We start from the raw sequence: 19,684 nt of genomic DNA on the forward strand, positions 1-19,684 counted from the left end.
TATAGTTTTTTTAAGAATATCAAAACTTGGTACATGTGTATATAGAGTTTTAAAAATGCATTTATAAAAAATCTAATTATACTTCCTTCCCCCTACCCTATTTCTTATTTCATGAAAAACATTTTGTTCATCTCCTGATTTGCTCTTCTCTGCTTTATTGCTCTTTATTTATTCAGAATGATAGTTGGGCCGAATGTAATCTGAAGTGTTGGCCCAAGTACTTGGGGCTTTTTAGGTTTAGATGAAAGGAGAGGTCTTACCTTAAAGAGAGCTTTAGAGGAATGTTGGTCATTTCTATGATACAACAAAGTGATATTTTGTCTCTCTTTTTTTGCATGATTTCAATAATTATATGAACACATTTTCACACTGTTGCCTGATTTGTGCTTTCTGAGGTAGGCCTCAGAAATGTCTTACTAAACTGTCATCAGCAAATACCTTTTTTTTAATGTGATAATGAGTCCAAGGGAAGAAAGAAGATTCCAGAATGATTCTAACACCTTTCCTTTAAGTCCCACAGTTCACTCAGTAGTAACTTGGTATTTTGGCATATTCACTGGCCTCTTCCCCCTTCAGTCAGCTGCCCAAGGAAAAAGAACTTAACACTTCCCTGATGATGGGCTGGAATCCACTCTGGCATTGTAGGGTCAGTAGATTGGATGTGTGAAAATACCCAGTTCCGGTTCACATACTCATTGTGGTAGCCCACAGAGTTTGGAATTATAGAAGAATTTAACTAGGGGGGCCTGGCAGGTGTTGAATGTCAAGAAATATGACACTGGGAAGAAGGAAGAGCCAGAAGAAGAAACTAAAGTAAATATGTGTCACAAATCATTTGGCATTGTTAGTTATATTTCCAAAGTATTTGGGAATAGTGGCTGTTGGCAAAGATTAATACAAAAATAATATCTATTCACTAAGAGAAAATATTCTCTTATTTATTGCCAAATCTGGAATAAAATATTTTACTTCTAAATTTGATCTGCATGATCTTCATTCATTTTACTAATATAGTTCCATAAATGTTTTTTTTTTCTGTTTAGATCTTTTTTTGAGCAGATTTTTATATTTTAATGTTAATTTTAAGCAAATATGCCCATATCAGAAATAGATGCATTTCAGTAGTTTATTTCCCTTAATACATTTTTAAATCAGTTGAAGTACAAAAGAGAAAGAAGTGAGTATATTTTATTCATTTTAAACATGGATCATTTTCAGAAAGTCAGCAATAACTGTCAAAAATGATATGTTTAAAGAGTTGTAATACAAGAGTAAAGATGGTGGTTCATTCACATTGTGGTAGAGTGTACTCAAATTCCGACAGAAATGTGCTGTGTCTTTTCTTTAGATGAGGTTACCATTTCTCTTGGTTTCTTTTTAAAACTGTATTTTTTATTTTTTTTTATCTTTTTTTATTATAGCTTTTTATTTACAAGATATATGCATGGATAATTTTTCACCATTGACAGTTGCAAAACCTTTTGTTCAAATTTTTCCCCTCCTTCCCCCATCCCCTCCTCCAAATGGCAGGTAGACCAATACATGTTAAATATGTTAAAGTATATGTTAAATACAATATATGTATACATGTCCAAACAGTTATTTTACTGCACAAGAAGAATCAAACTTTGAAATAGTGTACAATTAACCTGTGAAGGAAATCAAAAATGCAGGTGGACAAAAATAGAGGGATTGGGAATTCTATGTAGTGGTTCACACTCATTTCCCAGAGTTCTTTTGCTAGATATAGCTGGTTCAGTTCATTACTGCTCTATTGGAACTGATTTGTTTCATGTTATTGTAAAACTGTATTTATAAGGCAAAGAAAAGACAATATATTTTTGAATACCTGGAAACAAATAGTTTCTTGGAATTTTCCTTGCTAAGATAGATAGCCTTATGTATTCTACAAGGGTAAGAATAGTGGACCAGAAGTCAGGGGATTCAAATCCTGACTGCTATTATTTTGGTATATGATCAGGTTAAATAATGTTGGATTAAATCATTTCTAGTATCCATTCCAATTGTAAACATTAGTTTCACAGACACATGTTCATGTTGGCACAATGATTCAAACACAGCATTATGACCTAATAGATAGAAGAAGGCGTGGAGTTGAATCTTGCATTAAAAAACTAATTTGTATGATTCAGCATATGTCTCTTAGTACTCACTTAATAAATATTTGAGTTGAATAAAATCCTGAGCAAGTTATTTAATTTAATAATTTAATAAGCCTTAATTTCCTTGCCTATAGAGTGGGGATAATATCTGTACTTTTTATAGTACATAACCATTTTGTAATTCAAATGAATTAACATATGAAAGTGTTTTATACATCTTAAATAACGATATAAATATTAATTGTTTTTATTATTTAGGGTATTCCAAACACTTTAGTGTAATTTTAAGTCTAATAGCTTAAGTAGTGTACAATTTCACATTTAGCATGAGAATAGATATTCTCCATCTTCCCACATTCCCCCTTTTAATCAACCAAGTTCCCTTAACTCTAATCATTCATCTATAGCATTAGGACAATTAATAGATATGAACATGGCACATAGATGGCAAGAAATAGTATAGTGTTATAGAGACCTAGCCAGAAAATCAGGAAGTTCTGAGTTCTAATCACTTCCATCACATACTATTGAATCAGTGACACTGGGCAAGACAATTCACCTGTAAGTGATGGAGACAGTTCTCTGAAAGTGTATATTACAAAGTAGTTGCAAATTAACATCAATAGAAGGGATTTTCCTTTTTGAAATTTCCACTATACCAATAAAATCACAGCTTTAATGCAGTAGTAAAACAATAGCCTTAAATAAGGCAACAGGCATAAATATTGTGCCATGGTGGTTACCACATCTCCACCAAAGTAAACCTGAATTAAGAAGAAGCAGTAAAAGACAGAAAATAAACTCAAGTAAGATGATAAAAATCATAGGATTTGAAGCTGTAAAGAACCTTAGATTACCTTGTTTAAAAAGCTTCCTCCTTCAGATGAAGAAAGGCCTCCTCAATTGGTCTGCACCTACCCTAAAAGAGGATTTAAAGTGCTGCACACTGAATCGTCAACAAGATAGACTAGAGTTAGGAAGACCCAAAGAACAGCCATAGGAATGGGAGAGAAAATGTAAAAGAATAAGAATCACCAGTCTTTTAAAGGAAAGGGCTTGAATCAAGTATAAAACTCATATCCTAGTCCCCAGAGTGTTAGAATTCTCTAAAAATTAAATGATCTAGTTTTCCAATAACAAGCGGAAGTGCCCAACAAAGTCTGTTTACTTCCTGTTTGCACTGAACGTGACTCTTCCTCCTCTGACCCTTATAAGGAAGTATTGTTTTAGTAAAACAGTACAATTCCTTAGTGTTTCTTAAAGGGAAGACTGAATTTAATCAAGGGGGTTTCACTTAAGCATTATGATTTTAGCCAGAAATATTGAATTGGTACAAACCTCTCAAATGTAAAGGCAAGAAAGTAGGTTAAAAAATAACTGAATTCAGGGGTAGTTTGGGGGGGCCTAGAAAGGAAAACTGGGAGTGCAATATTTCCACTTTTTATGCAGTCTTCTAGAAGACCACTTACTACTACATATCCCCATTTTAGAAGCAGAAATATGTTTTTATCTCAAGGGGCCAATTGTAAAATATTAAAATAGTACAAATGATTTCGGAGAAGCACACAACGTGCTATGTGTCTGTCAGTATTTGTGAAGTTCGCCTGATCTATGCATGGCCTTATAGAATACAATGAGAGGACCATGAAAAAGCATCAGATTGCCCAAACAGTTTATTTTCAAGCTCAGAAAACAACCTATATGGGAACTAAAGATAACAAAGATGGAGAAGAGTGGAAGATGAATAATAATTCAATAAACCCTGTAATAATTCAAAACTAAGTGAGAACACTATGAGTTAGTCAAGAAAATGAAGGAGAAGTGAGCTAACTTTTGGAGAGTCTATGACATTTGAATATGTTAGGAGAGGGAAGACAGATATTCCAAATATAGCAGAAACCATTAGCAAAAGTACACAGAAGGAAAAGCACATGGCATGATAGTAAGTAGATACAAGTGTGACTGATTATATTGGAAAGTACTGGAATACAGACTTGTAAATATAGTCAGGGACCAAGGAATGGTGTAGAGGGCTGAAACTCTTGAGTCATTGCACTGAGGTCCGCTCAAGCACTTAGGGCTAATTACCGATTGGACAATACTCTATGGGTATATGCTTGGAAAATGGCCCTTCCCACTATCCTGTGCTGGCTCAATGATTGGTGTATACAGAGGACTGTAGGAGGGACTAAGGGGTGGAGTAAGACTGGTCAGAGTCACTCTTTGGCAGTAGAGGAGGGAGAAGGTGGTTGCAGAGATTCTGCTTCATCCTGTTCAATTCTGCGTCTAAAGACCAAGAATAAAGACTAAGTAGACTTTTGCTTATCCTGACTCCGGCTGATTCTGAGGTATCCTGGGTGCTAGTGCGGTCATCACAGAATGGATCCAGGTAAAGAGTTTAGACTTTATCCTGCAGACAATTGAAATCTATTGAGAAGTTTTGAGCAAGATACAAACTGTTTTAGAAAAGCTAAATTAATTTAGCTGCAAATTTGAGAACAAAATTGGGGGAAAAAAATTAAGGAAGCAGGAAATAAGATAGGATTTCGAATCAATTGTATAATCATGGAGTGTGAAGATCTGAAGTAGAAATGGGAAAAATGTGCGATTTGTGGTTTGTCACCACATGCCCCTCCAACCTAAGAATTTTGAAAAAAAAAAATCAGATCTAGAGTAATTAAATTTGAAACTACAAAATAAAAACATAGGAACACTACAGAAGATAAAAAGTCTCATGTAGCAATAATGGACAACTGAAATACTGACTTCCTTCTTAGGACCCCCATCCCAAGCTCAGACTTAGTAGTACTAGGCACAGCCAGGGCAATGGAAAACTTAATTGTTTTAAGATTTTATTGGGGGACACCCTGAAGTTTCCCTATCATAGTGATTTCATCTAAACTACCCCTTATGCCTTCAAAAAAACTAGAAAAGGCTAGAATTATCTATCTATCTATGTTTTTTTTAAATAGGCAACCAAAAAAAAAGGATGGAACAATATATGTTTTTAAAATGAAGTTACAATACAAATTAGATATCCTGTGTTAATTCAATAAAGCTAATCAATAAATCAAATATTTATTGAATACCTACAAGGTACCAAATACTATGGTACTAGTACAAAAACAATAGTGAAACCATTCCTGCTCTCAAAAAGCTTACATTCTGCTGGGAAGAGAAATGTTCATAGATAAGTATATGTTGATAAAAATTTTAATGATAATGTATAATGATACACTATAAGATTATGATGGTGATGGTGATGATGTTTCTAAGAACTGAGAGAGTCAAGAAGGATTTCTTAAAGTTTTAACTTGAGCTAAAATCTTTAGCTCTCTAGGAGTTTCTAGGATATAGAAGTGAGAAGGCAGAACATTCTTAGGCATAAGGAACAGACTGTGTTGAGGTAAAGAGGTAGTACATAGAATGCATGAGAAGCAATAAATAGACCAGGGCATATAAAAACTTATGAGAAGTAATGTAGAATCAACCTGGAAAGGCGGGTTGAAGTGAATTTCTGAAGGATGTTAAAATTGAAGTAGATAGAGGAAAAATAAATAAATATATATATATATATATATATATATATATATATATGAAATATCCTATACACAAGAGAAATCCACTGGAGCTTCTTGAACAGAAGAGTCATGTAATTAGATCTGGATTACAAAAATATGCATTTGACAGATGTATGGAAGTTGGGTTAGAGAAGGGAGAAGCTGGGCATAGTAAACCATTTGGGAAACTTGTAAGAGTTTAGAAGTAAGAGGATGAAATCTATTTTTTACTTGAGGTGGATAGTAGAATATAGATAATAATCCTATTTTTATTCATATTTTTCATAAACAATCTACAGAATGGGTCATGGTGAAAAAATGCATATACACTGATTATGTTGTAATGATCATGAACCAGCCATATTTGCATAATATAGAATAATAATCTTTATGCCTAAAAAAACATGCATACCCAACTAGCTTCTGTAACAAAAACACCAAGAAAACTATCTTTTTCCTCTAATTATCAGGAACATTAGTAAATTTGAGGGTGAAGTGATTTCATATAAATTCTATTCAAATATCTCCGACTCAAAATGTTGATACCAAGGAATAGGTCTTGTGCATTTTGGAGCGACTTTTTCTTTGGACATCATCTTTTGTCTGGGTTTGAAATTGGAAAAGGAGAGAATCAGAAAGGGAAATAATCGGCAATTGAGGAATGAATAGATGAGAGAAAATAATGTAGCCAGCCTACATTGCATTCAGTTCTGGATGCCACATTTTCAAAAGGGTTTTGATTGACAAGCAGGAGCATATGGAAAAGAGTGACTGGAATAGTAAAAACAAGAAGGACAACTATTGGAAAAACTCTTTCATCAATTATGTTTGATAGGGACACAATATTGAAAATATGTGAGGAATTAATACAAATATAAAAGACCAAAAGTCTAAGAAAAAGCAGTTCTCTGAGGAAGATTTGCACATTTTTAGTAACCATATGGAAAATTGCTCCAAATATCTAATAGAGAAATTAGAATAAAAATAACTCTGAATCTTCATCCTATACTCTACAATTGATAATGGTAACAAAAGATGGAAATAATTTAATAATAGACCTATTGGGTAGGTCTATGAGAATATCAATATACTGATAAATTTTTCTTTTTAAAACATAATTTATTTTTTATTTATTTTAAAATTTTGGGTTTTGAATTCTCTTACTCCTGTCCCTCTTCTATGGTAAGAAAGCAAGCAATTTAATATTGATTATACATGTGTAATTATGCAAAATATATTTCCATATTTGCCATGTTGCAGAAAAAGCAAGAAAAACAAAATGAAACAATTATACTTCAATCTGTATTCAGATTTTAAATGATATATATTGCTAGTGGAACTGTGAAGTGGGTCATCTGTTCTGGATGCCTAATTCCAAATTTAGGCTTTAAAAATTACTCTTTAACATAGAGATCCTCCTTCTAACTAGATAATATCTTAGTGAAAGTCAGCTTTAGAAGGAAATGTCTCATCATATCCTCAAATATTCAGATGAATCAGCTTAGGCATTCTATCTGTTGATATGGATCACAACATATCCATGCCTGTCTATCTGCTGTAATCCTCACTCATGTTCTCCCAGGTTTGCCCAGGTTCACACAACATGGTGTAGAGAGGCTTTCTTCTCAACATTATGAAAGTACCACTGGAATACTCAGATTGTCCACTTCCCATCTCTTGTTCATGCAGTGGCATCTGTCCATCTTCTCTTCCTTGTCATGCGATCTCTTGCTCATATTCCAGAGTTCCTCATTGACTATGTGTTGCAGCCTTCTCAGACACATCATAAGTTTCTCTGTTGCTCTCCATATATTATTCTTTCAAAACCTTCACAATTGTGTCATCTCCATCATTAATCTAGATGTTTTTCCTATCTTTGTTCACTTTAGGGTCATTTCTACCTCCCCTTAACTCATTGCTAGGAGTATATTAGAATCCAAGAATGGTAGCATGCTCTTTAAGGGAACAAAAAAAAAAATTCAAGGAAATAGAAAAATTTGCTAAAATTATTTTACAAACTTTTCCCCATTATGTTTTATGAGAACATTTCCCATTATATTCTATGAAAATATGCTTTTGTGGAGGCTGCAGCCTAAAGAACTAGACTCTGAGTAGTTGATCATCAATTGGGGTCTGATTAAGCAAATTGTGGCATATGAATATAATGAAGTATTTTTGTTCCTTAAGAAATTTCTGTTGAGAAATTAGATAAATTTGTAGATATTCTTGTGAATTGATGAGAGAACAAATAAATGTGACAATGTAAGTGGAAAGAAGAACAAAACTGAAGATTTTATATACACATGTATATATTTTATATGTGAGTATATATATTCTATATACATCATGAACTCCTAGGTCAGAGACACCTTTCTTTACACTCAGAACAGAAAGAATAAATAAAAAAGCATTGGGGTCATGTCTCAGGGCCACATGGCCTAAAAGTGGGATTATAGCCATCAGGCTCTTCCCCCTCAACCATAGTATCACCTACTGTGAATAAAGGAGTCCTTTATTCTCACACTGTTACAGACTGGTGCATTTTTTTCTCTTTATTTTTCTTGGGATTTTGGGGGGTGGTGTTTGCAACATGTCTAATGTGGAAATACATTTTGAATAACTCCATATATATTCTTACCTTCTCATTGCATAGAGGTTTCAGGGAGGAGAGAATTTAGAACTAAATTAGTAGTAATATTTTCTTATATCGACTTTAAAAGGTGTGAATATAGAGTAAAGCCACTCATTCATACCAAACTCATGATTAAAAATGTCTCAATTATTTCCTAAGAATTTGAAAAGTATTTTCAGGAAGAAAGATTTTTCATTTTTCATTCATATACATAATCTGAGGCATAAACAATTTGTTATACTTCGAAAGCATAGTGGGATAAAAAATTTTAAATTCTTTCTTAGAGGCATATCCTTTAAATTCCTTGCCAGGCTGGGCAATGGATGGGACAACTTAATCTCTGTTAAGGTTTCGGTGACTTGAGGTAATGTCCCTGGCAATCAAATTCTACTAAATGAAAAGCTTCAAATTGCAAGGAATTGTTTTCCTGCCCAAAGAATGCCCATTATTGACTTCACTGGGAATTTTGCCCAGATAAAATGTTTTCATAGCTTCCATAGCTGCTTCTAAATATTAAGCTCCAGATTTTAATATTATTGGGCCTCAATTGCCTACAGATTTCTCAACCAACTCAATCTACTCCCTTACCTAAAAAGCATTTATGAATTATGTGTTATATAAGAATGCTACATGCTGAGATACAAAGAGAAAAGGAAAAACAGTTCTTACCCTCAATTAACTTACATTCTACTGGGGCAGGGAAGGGAATTACATGTAAATGAATGAATCATTACATGATTATTTTGGGAGAAGGGTTTAGGAAATACTTCCTGGAGGAGGTGGCAAATAAACTAAATTTAGAAAGAAGGCAACAGTTTTAAGAATGAATGTTAGAAGAGGAATTCATTCGGAGTCAAAAAGGCTATATAAAGGCAATAAGGTAGAATTAGAATGTGGAGTTTTAGGAAAAGCCAGAAATCTAATTTGGCTGAAACACAGAATGTATGCAGGTTAGTGGTATAAAAGCAGCCAGGAAAGGTATCCCAGATCAGACTGGTAAGGATATTATCCAAAAAGTAGTGGGAAACATCTGAAGAATCTTGAGCAAGAGAGATGTGATGAGACCTATGCTTTAGGAACATTGTTTTGACAACCTTGGAGAGAATGGATTGGAGAGAGGAAAAATTAGAATCTGTTACAATAGTCCAAGCTAGAAGTGGAAGGAGTTTTGAATTAAGGGTGAGGCACATGGATCAAGTGAGATATATGTTATGGAAGTAGACTTGGCAAGTTCTGGGAATTGATTGGACATGGAGGATTAGGAGAAGGAAGAATTAAAAGTTTTTTTTAAAATTGTGAACCTTAGTAGCTAGGTATAAGAACTGTGGGTGGATTTTTTTTATGGTGTTGTTGTTGTTGTTGTTGTTGTTTTCCAGAGGAGATTAATTGATTTTGTAGGAACTGAGTTTGAGGTGATTATGGGAATCAAGGCAGAATTATCCAATAAGCACATGTTGATATGGGGTTAAACATAGTAAAACTGAATACATTTACACACACATTCCTTTGCCCTGGGAATGTTGGTTGGCTAGCAGTTGGTAAAGATGGCTGGCCCTTTCTCCACTGGAACTGTTTCCCCAAATGAAGGCTATGTGGATCATAAGATCATAGATGTAGATCCAGAAGGAATCTCAGAAGCCATCTGATCCAATCCATTTAATTTTATAGATTAAAAAACTGAAACCCTGGGATATTGTAATTTGCCCAAGATCACAAAAAAATTGAGTATAGGAGGCAGTGTTTGAACTCAATAAACCTAGAACACTGTATAATGGTTGTTGTCTCATGTAGAGTAGCAGCAGCCTTAGAGAGCTTTTCCTTTGTTTTTCTCCAGCACCCCAGATCTTCTCTCCACCCAAACATGCTCTGCTTTTTTAATTTTTTTTGAGGTCAGCCAATGTTCCTTACTTCTTGCCAGGCAGATGAATGAGAAAGCCAGAGCCCCAAGCATTTTTAATATAAATAATAAAAAGTCCATTTATAAGCTTCTAAAAGAACACCACATGGGATAAAAGTGAACAAAGCTTTGTGAATGAATGATGAGAGGAGGAATTTGGAGATGAGGATCAATGGCTAGAATCCTTCTCTGTTCTTGGAGCTGCTGTAGGAAAATTGAAATCACTATCTTTAACTAATATTTAATAAAATATAAAGTAAATAATTGTAATTTCTCATTTCCATGACTCCTGCCATACCAAATCAACAACTTCAGATTCACTCAGTTGATGGCTCAACCATAACACTGAACCACAGCTGTGCTGGAATAATGTCCAACTGTGTCTCAGAGATACACCATAGATTTAGCCAGAATGTAATGAATAGGATAACTTGGGAGACTGGATCCAGTCTAACATCTACAAGTGAGACTTTTGCTTATGAACTGTCTTGATAGCAAAAGGTTAAAGGTTCCTGTACCACACATTGATGAATAAAGAAGGGAATTCCAGCTTTTCTTTTTTTATGGTAATCAAATAATATGTAAAAACCTGAATAACCAGATTCTGATCTTTCTGATACTTTAAAAAGCAGATTTACCCCAATAGTCACTTCAAAAGGGACTGGTTAATACCAGCAATTAAAATATAATATATCTCTTGGAACAATAATAATGTAGAAAGATCTCTGAACTTCACTAATGATTTCAGCTATTGCCAAAAACAAACACTCAAAAAGAAAATATTTTGCTGTTATTGCTCTGTAAATATTAACAACATAATTAAAATTATTGGATCTAATTTAAAATAATGAATTTTTCTACCTTGATTCTATTCAGTTTATGTATATTCTGCCCACAGGCACTGAATGGAGGAATTTTTCCCAGTTGAAAACACAATTATTAAGTCAGTGCTTGCTTTTGGAAATATGGAAATAAAAGCATACAACTAAATAGGAATAAATAGTAAATGTGGATTGTAATCTTTTAAAATTTAAACATAGTCATTGATAATTTTAGGGCTTCAACCTGTAGTGGTGACCACAAAGTTTAGAAGGATTAGCAGAGGCTTCATAGAGTACAAGAAGAGAAGGCATACCAAGCCTAGAAGATCCTAGTTAGAATGCACATCTATGACTAAGCATCCCTTTCTTGGCCCCAAAAACTGATTTATTAAATTCTGTAGATGAGAGAGCTGTTTTTTTTTTAATCAAAAACAAACAAAAATAAACATTGAACTAGGGTCCCAGGCTTTATTCCTGATTTTCCACTTGTTGATTGGATAATCATAAATATATAATTTAATTCCTCTGACTTTTACTTACCCAATCTGTAAAAGATATAGATCAGTGAGAGAGATGGCACTTCTGTATAAATACAATTACCTCCATTTAAATAGAATTTTTCTATGATACTTTCCCCCAGAAGTTAAATCAATGTATATTAAATGTTGCAACAAAGAAGAGACAGAGTCCAGAAAAAAACCTTATTCAGCAAAAATTTGACTTATGTGCTAAATGGAGAGAGATGATTGCCAAAAGGCCAGATTAAAATATACAATCATTTGTAAAATCTTACAAAGAAGTTTGATGAATCCAAGTGTTCTTGATTCTGTCAGCTACTCCAGGCTATCTACACATGTGTATATTTTCTTAATATATAGTGTCATTCTGTTTCACTGTCATCTTACTTGTTTCCTCCATTTGAATAAGGTTGACCTTAGAGGATGGAATTTTAAACTTCATATCTTCTCTTTGGGAATCTCACAGTCTCTGGAACCTTTCTGGAAAAAAAATAAAATTCATATGTTAAAATGCATAGGATTTAAAAAAACAATTGAAATATACTTATAAATTTTAAAAATAAAAATAACATTGTGGTCCCCAATTTAAGGACTCTTGTTTTAGAATAATATTTCAATTTACGCTGCACCAAATCCAAGGGATGTGCCAATAAGGGCAAATTTACCCACTTTCTTGAGGATCCATTATTTAGTAACTTGTTACTGATACCTTATGTATTGGCATATAGAAATCATAGGTTCAGGAATTTTGTTGCTAGCTACTTTGGTTGATTTTGCTATTTGAATCAAATGTACTTAGTATCTCTACTGCTAGTCTTGTTCCCAAAACTGGATAAATAGCTATTGGCAGTTTTTTTTTTTTCCTCTCCCTTTCTTCCAGTTTAAAGTCTCTTTTGATGAAATTTGCAAGATTTTGGGCAAATACATTTTTAACAGCCTGCTCTTGGGGTTAACTCCACTATACCTCAGTATCCTTATCTGTAAAATGAGAAAGACCGGGTTAGACAGTCTCTCAAGTCCCTTCTAGCTCTAGATCTATATTCCTATGATTTGTATCATCCCATCTAGGATAATGTTTTCTGACATCATTAAGTGGTGATCACTTCAGGTCAACACCTGGGAAACCAGATGTGCTTGAAAAAATGGATCTTAGAGGTAAGAACAGTGCAAAAGACTCACTTTCTCAGTTTGTCAAGGTTGCCAAAGGGGACCTTGAGAAGTCTTTGCTCCTGTAAAATCTAATCTAAGAGCCATGTAATCAGGATCTCATTAAGGAAAAGCTTAGTATTGTTTGAGTTCTTTTTCCCACAGCAGAGCTAAAAGGAAACAGCAGCCCAGGATAAACAAGGAACATGACTTTTTCCTGTGTTGTACAATAGTAAGTCTAGTTTATTGACAATATTGTGGGCCCTACAAATACTGAATCTCATGATGAACTTTTTGAAGAGCCTGTTGGTTTCTTACTTCTTCCAAGCCAGCATCCTTTCTTTTGTTTCTGACTATGTTTGTTTTTTAAGACAGAAATGTTTAAATAGAAAACTTTGCGGAAAAGCAGGAGAAAAACCACTCATATAGACCCTACTTGGTCTACTTTTCTTTATGCTAAGATTTAACTTTTATCCTTCTTTTGTTTCTTACAAAAATAATAGGAAAAATAGTAGAATTGCAAAGTATATTGTTAAGGCCCTGTCCATACCCCACCTCAGATGGGAGTTGAGTCTCTGGAGAAGAAAAATTTTCTAAACCAAAGGAGTTGGGGATATGCCATATACATTACCTTCCAGAGGAAAAACTCAGGCACAAAGTCTTCCCTTTTCCTGAGCCCTAGGAGGCAGATGATCAGAGGCTGAGTTTGCTGCAAAAGTAGAATGACTCTTATAGATAGTGAGAACCACTAATACTAGAGAGAGGAACAATACTAAGGATGAGGAAAGTAATGATTCTGTTATCCCATGCTCTCATCCTACCACATCCAGAGCATTGTGTTCAGTACTGGGTCACTAGTCTTAGGGAGACTATAAATAATTTAAAGAACATTGAAAAGAAGGCAATCAGGATAGTGAAGGACTCTAGAGGCCATCTAAACTCTTGGAGATAGAGTTGAAACAACAGGGGATGTCGAGTCTGGAGAAGAGAAATCTTAGGGGAGACATGATATCTATCTTCAACTATTTAAAAGGCTGTCAGATAGAAAGAGATTTCATTTGTTCTATTTTGGTGCAAGGTGCAGAAAGGCATATTTCAACTTAATATAAAGGGAAAAAACTTCCTACTTAATAAAGTTGTCTCAAAGAAGAATGGGGAAAAGGTGCTTCCCCCTCTACTAGAAGTCTTCAAGTGAAAACTGAGTGATAGATTTGGAAGGGATGTTCTAGATGGGATCATTAGTCATATGTGAGTTAAACCAGATTGCCTCAGAAGATTGCCTTCCATCTCTGAGATTCCATAATTCCACAATCTTACTTGAAACTTGAAGGTGAGAATCTAAAGGGCAGATCCTTCTTTCCATCTTTAAATGACTAGTTGTCTGTATCTACGTCTATTTCCTCTATTTCCTCAATTGTTCTTTGAAATTTTTGAAACTGACATACTCTCTTTATTGTTTTGTTTGGGATTTTGTCAAAGGTGGGTGAGAGCACTTCTGGTTGTGCTGCTAGATACTATATTCTGTGTTCGTTGTGATTGGGGTATGAGGAGGAGAAAATCCTTCGCCAGAGGTCTCTTCCACAAGGTGTTCCCAAGCTTGGAATTTGTCCTATTCTTAAACTATTGAAAGTCATCCAAGGCTTAGTTAGATATTTAAAGCTCCCAGGGGCAAGACTAATTTGTTTGCTAGCTAATCTCATTGTTCCCTTCTTAACTCTGTCATAGTGGTGTTTGGACCTAATAAAGGAATCACAAGGGGTACTTTGCTAACACATTAAAACTCCATCATGTGTGACTACATTCTGAGATGGCATTTCCTCACTGGGAATTCCCTACACTGATGTACAAAACTTCATGCATAAATGATTCCATTCATCCATCTCCTCCAACAGATTGTCCCCTTTCTTGTGTCTATCTTTTCACTTATCTGCAATCTACTGGCTGTTTCCCAGGGCCTAAAAATATGACCATTTCTTCCCAATCTTCAAAAAGCTATCTCTTGATCTATTCATCCCATCTATCTCCCTGCTTCCTTTCACTATCATCTTAATTCTACAATCTAGCTTCTCCCCTAACGTCAAGCACAATGGTTCTCTCCAGAATTACCAATGAGATCTTAATTTCCAAATCTAATATATTTTTCAGTCATCACTTTTCTTGACATCTTCAGCCTTTGCCACTGTCAATCATCATCTTCTCTGTTCTCTGTTTTAAGACTTCCGTGCAATACTCTATTTTAGACCACTTCTTCTCAATCCTTTGTTGGATTTCTAATCTCACATTTCCAACAACTCCACCATCTTGAAGATTGTCTTGTAGACATTTTATACATATCCAACCATGTCTCCCCCCAAACCCTCCTTTCTTCCTATCTCCTGTATTACTGCTCAGGGTGCCACTATCTTCCTAAGCATTCAGGCTCACAACCTAGGGATCAATTCATCTCTCTCATCCCCAAAATCTAATCTGTTGCTGAAGCAGGCTGATCATACCTTCAAAAAATCTGTGTGACCCCTGTTTTCTCCTGACACTGTTATCTATCACCTGATACAAACCTTCCTTGCCTCAAACCTGGACTATTATAATAGATCATTGACTATTTTACCTGCCACAAATTTCTCCCTACCCAAATTCATCCCCTACTCAGTTGTCAAAGTGATCTTGATGGGGGAACACTGAAACTGTCCTCTCTGACTTTGGGGGGAAGCTTTCATGGAGTGAACTCTTGAGAAATTTTCCTTTGGGAGAGACCCACCTCAGGGAATCAAGATAAGAAGTACCACCAATTATCTTGGTGGGACTAGCTGTATCCTCTGGTGAGTTGAAAAATTAGTCCAGAACCACTCCTAGTAAGTAGTTGGAACTTAAGTTGGAACTCATTGAACTGGAAATTTAGGTCTGGAGGCAGTGACAACATTGAAGGAATCTCATTCAATTGAAACTTCAGTCTCAGATTTGCTATTAAAAAACACAATTTTAAACTCATAAGTTGCAGAGGCCCAGAGCAGAACTATGTCTTGTCAAGGAACCTCTCTCTCTCCTTAGCATAGCTACCTTCCAGGACTCCTGCCCACTGTGAAGACATTCTCTTCTCAGTGATAACCCCTCTTTATTTATCTGCCAGGATTTCTCTGCTAGGACCTTTATTTCTCTGTCAGGACCTTGCCACTGAGGAAGTCAGTCTTTCTAACAAAGCTGGCTTCCGTAGTGCCAATAATAAAACTTCCTTTTTGCCACTAATATTTCGTGTTTGTGAATTCTTTCACATTGAACCTGCACCAAACAGAAGGGGATTCTCACACCTCAACTCTCTGCACTACCACTAACTGCATCAATCTTACTTAATCACAGGTCTGATTATGTCATCTCCTATTTAGTAAACTCCAGTGATTATCATTTGTGATGTTAAAGCCATTTATAACCTTTTCCTCCGATTATTCCAAATTTCTTACAAGTGATTCACTCCAAACTCCATGATCCAGTGATACCGCCCTGGTTCTTTACCTAAGATACTTTATCTCCAAACTCCATGAACTTTTGCTGCATGTCTTCTATTCCTGGAATTCTTTAACTTTATCCTTGCCTCTTGTCTTTCCTAACTTCTTTTAAATCCCAGCTAAAACCTGCTCTTCAATGAGAAGCCTTTTCTTATCTCCTTCAATGCTGGGAACTTTCATGCTGTTAATAATCTCCAACTTAACCTGTGGTGTGTGTGTGTGTGTGTGTGTGTGTGTGTGTGTGTGTATGTGTATGTTTTGTTTGTACTTAGTTGTTTGCATGTTGTCTTCCCTCTTCCCCAGCTGTGAATGTCTTGAGAATGATTGTTTTTCTTTTTTTTTTTTTTTTTTTTTGGTTATCTTCAGGACTTAGCACAGTAATTGGCACATAGTAGGTGTTTATGATAGTTACATAAATGCTAGTTGACTGGCTGATGAAAGCTGTTTCAAAAAATAAATGATAGATATTCAAACGTTATAGGGCAGATATTAAAAAAAATAGACAAAGAATTAAGGAAAATTTGAGATTTACTCCCAGCTCATGATGATGAAATAATTAGCACCTGAACTGTGCCTGTAGCATTTTTTTTTCCTCCAAAAATTTCAATAATTTGAAGAGAGAACATGAAATCTCCTGGGCATTGAGAAAAACACCAACAAATTCATAGAGGTGGAAGAATTCAGGACAAGCTAAATAGGACAGGAGAAAAGTAAATGGTTTGTTTTGAATGAAACATGGAGTATATATAATAGTAGTGATATGGGCTACAGCAGAAAGGGTGAACTGCAGCCAGGTTGTCAAGCTATTGTATAAGATCATCATATGGGCATTGGTAAGTCATTGGTTGTTTTTTAAGTAGGGGAGTGATAAATCTGGACCTGCATTTTAGAAATATTATTTTGGCATCAATAGAAAGGATAGGCTGGAAAAGAAAACAATTTCAAACAGGATGACTAGTTAAGAGTATATTATAGCTATAAATAAAAGAGGAAATGGTAGCAATATGAATGGAAAGAAAACAGAATGAAAGAATTTCAGAGCTTTAGGGGTCTTGAGCCACAATCTTCTATTTCTCTTTCTGCTCTTTTCTCCCTCTGCTTTGACACATTCCTCTGCCCTGTTGTTTTAGCTTGGACCAAAATTCCTGCTGTGTTTTAATATTTGGTTCTGTCCTTCTTGAAGCACTAAATTCATGTTCATTGAATGACTGAATTAATGTAGTTCCATTTTCTGCCCTGTTACTATAGACTGCTTGCTATATGCACCACCTTTTCCCTAGAGTATATGACCCTAGGCCATGTGGTGAAAGCTTCCAAGATCACCTTCTTTGAGCCTTGTTTTCCTAAATTACGCCATTCAAAGGGACTCCTTCCAGAATGACTACTGTGTGTTTCCTTTCAATCCCCTGTCCTATGATGTACCTCCCACCAAATTTTCAAGTGCTCAGCTCCTTGAGCAAATGTCAGTGAAAGATATACCCTAGGACAAATAAGCAAGGGATACCTTTTTTGACTGCTCTATTTTTGTTATTCCTTTTCATTCATCTCAAACTACTGAGCTATAACTTTGTCCCTCTTTTTTGGCACTGACTTCTTATTTTCTGCTTTTATGTTCTTTTTTTTTTCAATCCTAGTCTACTGCTTATATACAGGGAGTAAGTAAAAAATTTAAATTTAAGACCTATGCATATATGAACATATAGCACATACAAACAAAAGTCTTTCAAAGATGTTTGAAGAAAGTCTAACTTATATGTAAATGTATTTTAAAGAGTAAAGTACTCATTCTGTAGAAATAGTATAATATAATAAAGGAGTACAGGGTTGGGAGTCAGAGGACTTGGTTTAAATTCTGGCTCTCCTACTTTTAAGTTATATAACCTTGTACAAATAATTTTACTTTTAAAGCCTCAGTTCATTTGTCTAAATTAGAGTGTTAATATAAATTGATCAAAATAAATGTTGAAAAATTAGAAAGACTAAACTTGGCTCCAAAGAAGAAATATGAAAAGATAGTACCTCAAACTGTTTTTGAAAAGTAGGATATTGCATGGGTGCAGAATATTGCATTTAATGTCCATTTTTTTAGTATGTTATTTGGTTTTGTTAACTTTCTCTTCTCTTTTTCTTTTCTTTAAAAAGAGCTGGCTTTCTAAGAGAGGACAAAAAAAAAGGATACAGTAAGAAAATTGAGTGCTGTAAGGAATATGTTGTATCAATAAAACTTTATTAAAATGAAGAGGTTTGACTACATATCCTTTTTTTTTTTTTTAGTAGATAGCATTTTATTATTTTCTAATTACATGTAAAGATAGTTTTCAACATTCATTTTTTTTTAAGTTTTTGAATTTCAAGTTTTTCTCCCTCCCTCCCACTCATCCCACCTCCCCAAGACGGCAAGTAATCTAATATAGGTTATACATGTTCAATCACATTAAACATATTTCAACATTTTGACTATATATTCTTATCTCTAAGTCTAAGATCCTAGCAGCATTTTCCTGAATCTAATGTTTTGGGTGATGGAAAATAAGCATTGATAATATCTTGCATCTCTAATATATGCTTTCAGTCTCTACTTGTATTGTAGATATATCTGCACACTTCTTATTTCCATCTCCACACAGCATCTTTTCATACACACGTGTGTGCATGCATACAAACACACACACACACACACACACACACTGTAAACTTTTTCAGGCCAGAGACTACCACCTAAATCTGACCAGAGTAACCACTCATTAAAGATCTGTTGACTAGAATTGAAGAACTATCATAAAATTCATATATATATATATATATATATATATATATATATCACAGTATTGTATAACGGTTCACAGTAATGTAATCATTAATCTTAAAGGTAAACTCAGAACACAAAAATGACCTTGGGAAATATGGTAAAAAGCAAAAAGAATCAACTCTATTAAGGACAAGAACAACATGACTGGCTTGGAGAGGCAAAAACAAATATAAAAATCTAATATAAGAAAGCTATAAAATATAAACTTATAAGGGATCTCAAGTGGCTCTCTATTCTAACTCATATGGGAAAAAAATCCTCATCATAATATTGTGTGAAGGTGAACATACACCAGGGATGAAAAACACACTACTTCCTGAAACACTCCATTCCACTTTTGGATAGCTCTAATTGCTAGGAAGCTTTTTTCAGAACATTAAGTCTAAATCTGCCTCTTTGAAATTTCCAACACTTGCTACCAGTTCCATCCTCTGGGACCTGACAACAATCAATTCCTCTTCCATGTGACAGGCCTTCAGGTATTTAAAAGCAGCTATCATGTCTCCCCTGAGTCTTCTTTTGGCTAAACATCCCCAGTTCCTTTAAACTTTTCAAACATGGCATTGACTTAAGGCCTTTACCATTCTGGTAGCTATCCTTTGGGAAGATTGAATCTTATAAATTTCCTTCCTAAAATATAGTGCCAGGACTGAACACATTACTCCAGATGTGTTCTGACCC

General features: G+C 34.7%; 1 protein-coding gene and 1 long non-coding RNA gene across 4 annotated transcripts in view; one reads left to right on the forward strand and one right to left on the reverse strand.

Moving 5' to 3' along the window:
- The window catches only part of ADGRV1 (adhesion G protein-coupled receptor V1), a 668,591-nt gene that overhangs the window by 442,810 nt on the left and 206,097 nt on the right, over positions 1 to 19,684 (forward strand). The gene's annotated exons all lie outside the window — the stretch shown is intronic.
- The window catches only part of LOC116423430, a 53,593-nt gene that overhangs the window by 1,923 nt on the left and 31,986 nt on the right, over positions 1 to 19,684 (reverse strand). Inside the window, exons 2-3 of one of the 3 annotated variants that reach the window (XR_004234045.1) lie at positions 13,329 to 13,375; positions 11,827 to 12,031 (exon numbers count right to left, since the gene is read on the reverse strand). This is a non-coding gene — a long non-coding RNA (uncharacterized LOC116423430). Of the gene's footprint in view, positions 1 to 11,826; positions 12,032 to 13,328; positions 13,407 to 19,684 lie in introns of all 3 variants that reach the window. The other 2 variants (XR_004234043.1, XR_004234042.1) reach the window with 2 other exon arrangements.

This window comes from Sarcophilus harrisii, chromosome 1, assembly GCF_902635505.1.
Source record: "Sarcophilus harrisii chromosome 1, mSarHar1.11, whole genome shotgun sequence".
Classification (NCBI taxonomy): domain Eukaryota; kingdom Metazoa; phylum Chordata; class Mammalia; order Dasyuromorphia; family Dasyuridae; genus Sarcophilus; species Sarcophilus harrisii.